The sequence below is a fragment of the Phyllostomus hastatus genome, unplaced genomic scaffold, assembly GCF_019186645.2.
Source record: "Phyllostomus hastatus isolate PE091 unplaced genomic scaffold, TTU_PhHast_1.1 phas_contig_348, whole genome shotgun sequence".
NCBI lineage: Eukaryota > Metazoa > Chordata > Mammalia > Chiroptera > Phyllostomidae > Phyllostomus > Phyllostomus hastatus.
The window spans coordinates 5,363,843-5,369,049 of record NW_025333860.1 but is presented as its reverse complement, the minus strand read 5'-3'; the positions used below and the strand labels follow the sequence as shown (position 1 = coordinate 5,369,049).

Here is a 5,207-nt window from a genome sequence, read left to right as displayed (position 1 = left end):
TTTTAAAATGGCAAATAAGCCAAGTTGATTAATAACATTGTTTAGGGTTTCTGTGTAGCTATTGAATTTCCACTACTTGATCAATCAGTTACTGAGAGAAGAGTGTTGAAGTCTTCAACTGTAGAATTTCTATTTCTACTTTTGGTTTCATCGGTTTTGCCTCATAGATTATGAAGCTCTGTTTTTAGGTCTGTACATATTTGGGACTATTATGTCTTCTTGGATATTTGTATCTTATAAATATGACAACTCCATCTTCATTTTGATGTGTTTGCATCACATATCATTTCCCATACTTTCATTGTGTTATTGATGCATTTGGATTAAAATCTACCATTCTTTCAACAATTTTCTATTAGTTTTTTTTTCTGAATACTAGTTTCTTTCTCTGGCTTTTTTTGGGTTAAATATTTTTGTGATTCCATTTTACTGTATTATTATCTTTTCATATGTCTTTTATGTTTTCCCAGAGGTTACCTTTAAATTAACAGCAGACATCATTTATCAAATTCTATCTTCAAATAGTACACCATTTCATATGTAGTATAAGAACAACAAAAGGGGATATTGTAAATTTCTACCTCATCTCCACTGTGTTATAATTGTAGGAACTTGTACTTAAGTTCTAATGCAAAATACACTGCTCTTGTTTTCACTTTGGTTAGCAATTTACATTTTAGAACAATTAAAAACAAAAAGTACATATTTAATAGCTTTATTTATTACATTTGAGGATATATCTATATCTCTATATCTCTATATATCTATAGGTATATATATACACATCTATACACATCTATATATCTATAGGTGTATACACACACACACACACACACACACACACACACATCTATATATACACATATCCTTACCCAGGGATGTGTTCATTGATTTGAGAGAGAGAGGAAAGGAGGGAGAGGCACTGATGGGTTGCTTCCCATAGGCGCCTTGTCTGAGGATCAATCCCACAACCTAAGTATGTGCCCTGACCAGGGGTCAAACCCTCAACCTCTTGGTGTAAGAGAGGATGCTCCAACCAACAGAGCCACCCAGCTAGGGATCTTTCTTTTCTTTCTTTTTTAAAATAAGTATTTTATTTATTTATTTTTAGAGAGAGGGGAAGGGAGAAAGAAAGAGAAGGAGGAGAATACTGACATGCGAGGGAAACATTAATTGGTTGCCTCTTGCATGCTCCCAGCTGAGGACCTGAACCACAACCCAGGCATGTGCCCTGATCAAGAATGAACTGGTGCCACTTCAGTTTGCCGTATGATGTTCAACCCACCGAGCCATGCCATTCAGGGTGAGGGCTCTTTATTTCTTGATGCAGATCCTAGTTTTCTGTAGTATCCAATTTCTTCTGTCTGAAACACATTCTTTAATTTTTAATCTTTGTTACGATACAGATTATCTGGCAGTAAATTCTTTAAGTTTTTCGTTCTCTGATAAAGTATGTTTTATTTTGAAATGTATTTTCAAAATATAGTATATTTAGGTAGCAGGGTTTTTTTTTTCTTTTTTTCAGCACTTTAACAATGCCACTATGTTGTTTTCTGGCTTGCATAGTTTACAGTAAAAAGTTTGCTGTAATTCTCACATTTGTACCTTTGTATGTTGTATGCATTTTATCTTTGGCTTTTTCAAGACATTGTCTTCTTCCCTTTGAACAGTTTGATTATGATGTGTGTGTGTTATATTTATCTGGCCTAATGTAAGGTTGAGATTATTAGATCTGTTTTGAAGAATTGTCAGCCATTAAATCTTCTAATACATGCTTTTCCTAGTGATACAGGAGGGCTCATGTTGGTGGGGTGGGAGTAAGGGAGGCCTCAACCTAGTGAGGTTGGTGAATGTATTTATTGTTTTTTTGTTGAGTATATTTATATCTATTAGATAAATTGCTGAATCATAAGCAATGTATATAATTAGCTTCAGGCCTATCTGCTTAATGATTTTCAGAGTCATTGACCAGTATACATTCTCACTAGGAATGTAATCAAGTTTCTCCAAACCCTTCCAGCTCCTGGGATTTTCTCTCCTTTTCAAGTAGCCATTCTGAAGAGTATTAAACTGTTTTAATCTTTATTTCCATTATGACTAATGAAGTTGGACACATTTTCACATGTTGGCCATTTGGTTTGCCTCTTTTTGAATTGCCTGGTGAAGTCCTTTATTCATATTTTTACAACAGGCATTGGGTGGCCAAAAAGTTTTGCTTGGTTTTCTCCATAAGATGGCTGTCATATCAGTGTACATTTAAAAAATCTTATCAAAATTGGTGAATTTTTGTGTGGCCATTTTAATATTGAAGAAGAAAGAAAATATACAAAATTTCCAGTATATTATGCTTTATTCTTGTAAGAAAGGTAAAAATGCAAGTGAAACACACAAAAATAGATTTGTGCAGTGTTTGGAGAAAGTGATGTGACTGATAAAATGTGTCAAAAGTGGTTTGTGAAGTTTTGTGCTGGCGATTTCTAGCTAGACGATGCTCCACTGTCAGGCAGACCAGTTGAAGTTGATAGTGATCAAATCAAGACATTAGTTGAGAACAATCGACATTCTACCATGTGGGAGATAGCTGATGTACCCAAAATATCCAAATCAATAACGTTATTGGTGAAAATAAAAAAAATGTATCTTCATTTTATGGAAAAACCACATGGGCTTTTGGCCAAGCCAATAGTATTTTCATAGTTCTAGCACTGCTACAAAATATAATGATTAGATATGAACCACATACATGTGTCAGCGATTTAGGGTTTTTCAGTGTGGTGGAGGCAGAATGCATTTTCAATAAATGTGAGTGATAGGATTATAGATGATTTTTTAGTTTTTTTATTTTAATTGTTGTTCAAGTACAATTTTCTGTCTTTCACTCCCATCCCAGCCTACCCACCCAGCCTACCCACCCAGCCTTCCCCACCTCCCTCCCATTTCCACCCACCTCTAGTTTTTGTCCATGTGTTCTTTATACTTGTTCCTGTAAACCGTTCCCCCTTTCCCCTGAAATTCCCTCCTCTCTCCCCTCTCGACACTGTCAGCCTGTTCTCTATTTCAATGTCTTTGGTTATATTTTGCTTGTTTGTTTGTTTTTGTTGTTTAGGTTCCTGTTAAAGGTGAGATCATATGGTATTTGTCTTTCACTGCCTGGCTTATTTCACTTAGCATAATGCTTTCCAGCTCCATCCATGCTGTTGCAAAGGGTAGGAGCTCCTTCTTTCTTTCTGCTGCATAGAATTCGATTGTGTAAATGTACCATAGTTTTTTGATCCATTCATTTACTGATGGGCACCTGCATTGCTTCCAGCACTTGGCTATTGTAAATTGTGCTGCTATGAACATTGGGATGCATAGGTTCTTTTGGATTGGTGTTTCAGGGTTCTTAGGATATAGTCCCAGCAGTGGAATTGCTGGGTCAAAAGGCAGATCCACTTTTAGTTTTCTGAGGAAGTTCCATACTGTTTCCCATAGTGGTTGTACTAGTCTGCAATCCCACCAACAGTGCACTAGGGTCCCCTTTTCTCCATAACCTCTCCAACACTTGTTGTTTGTTGCTTTGTTTATGATGGTCATTCTGACTGGTGTGAAGTGGTATCTCACTGTGGTTTTAATTTGCATCTCTCTGGTAGCTAGCAATACTGAACCTCTTTTCATGTGTCTCTGGATCCTCTGCATGTCCTCCTTGGAGAAGTGTCTGTTCAAGTCCTTTGCCCATTTTTTAATTGGGTTGCTTGTCTTCTTAGAATGGAGTCTTCCAAGTTCTTTATATATTTTGGAGATTAAAGCCTTGTCTGAGGTATCATTGGCAAATATGTTTTCCCATACAGTTGGTTCTAAAAATATGGAACGCTTCACGAATTTGCATGTCATCCTTGTGCAGGGGTCATGCTAATCTTCTCTGTATCATTCCAATTTTAGTATATGTGTTGCTGAAGCAAGCACGATTATAAATGATTTTATTTTAATACCTATCTTTAATCTTTTTTCTAAATATTTTAAAACAAATATAGCAATATATGCACATATACATATATGTATATTTAACATTTTAATCAGTAAAAATGTTTGAAAAACTAAAAAATAAGTCTTGACTTATTTTTATGACTTGCCATGAAAAATAAAAGTCTTGTCATGACTTAAACATTGCTTGCAGATATGTATTGATACGTATGTATACTTTGGATTTATGAGTTGACCCAATTAACAAACTGGTAAAATTCGGTCAGAGATTAAGAACTTTTAAAATAGCAAGAGGAAAAATTATGTATTCAGTAGGCTTTCAACAGCAATTATGTCATGTAAATAAATGAATGGGTAAATAAATGACCCAGGAACACCCTTTCCTGATTAATGAATAATCTCTATCTTGGCTACTCCTAAATGATATTAAAATTTTTACTTCTGATGTATCACTACACCATTAGGCTCAAAACTATGTTGGCTTAATTATAAAGGCTAATACAGAGGTGGACAAATGTAGGTTTATTCTTGTCAGTATGGAAAACACATACTTTATTCTTGTATCATTTATTCATTAGTATTATTTGTCTTGTTACTATTTCATATTGTTACTTATGATTTCTCTTTTAGGTAGTGAAGGCTGATAATTTAAACTACTTTTGCCTGCCCCTGTGTATGGGTTATATAATTTTTGAAGGTATTATCTAAACAATAGTTGTCTTCTTGGAAATAAAAACTAGCCTTAGTGAGTTTTTCCAAATGTTATGTTAAGCTGTGTGACATTTTGAATAGAGAAAAGTTTAATGTATGAGTTCTAACTGATAGTTCATCATTTTTATTATCTTTGTGCATCCATAATTGCCCTATGAAAGGTGCATTTTTGCTGTATTTGGAATAGGATTTACTAAAATTTGTGTTAGATGTTACAGATTTAAAAAGTAAATTTTGAATGTCATTTTACAAAATATGAAATTCCTTTACAACATTATTAAGGACATAATTATACCTTTATGTAAACTATAATATGAATATTATACAATTTTAAGCAAATAGCTGATATGTAATAGGCAATGTTTACATGACAGTCTTCCCAAAGTCAATTAAAAAGCTCTCAGTTTTTATATTAGAATATGAAAGGTGATGAGAAAAGTGGTTGATTAGATATATGCCTTAAAAGTTGAAACACATATATACCATCCCACCAAAACAATTTCATCTGATTTAGTCATTGATAGCACAGCTTA

General features: G+C 34.1%; 1 non-coding gene across 1 annotated transcript; it reads right to left on the bottom strand.

Annotated features, from left to right (window-relative positions):
• Nucleotides 1-3,838: 3,838 nt before the first annotated feature.
• On the bottom strand, nt 3,839-3,945 carry LOC123820523. Its single transcript, XR_006785982.1, has one exon. It is a non-coding gene; the product is annotated as a U6 spliceosomal RNA (small nuclear RNA).
• Between the last annotated feature and the right edge of the window lie 1,262 nt (nt 3,946-5,207).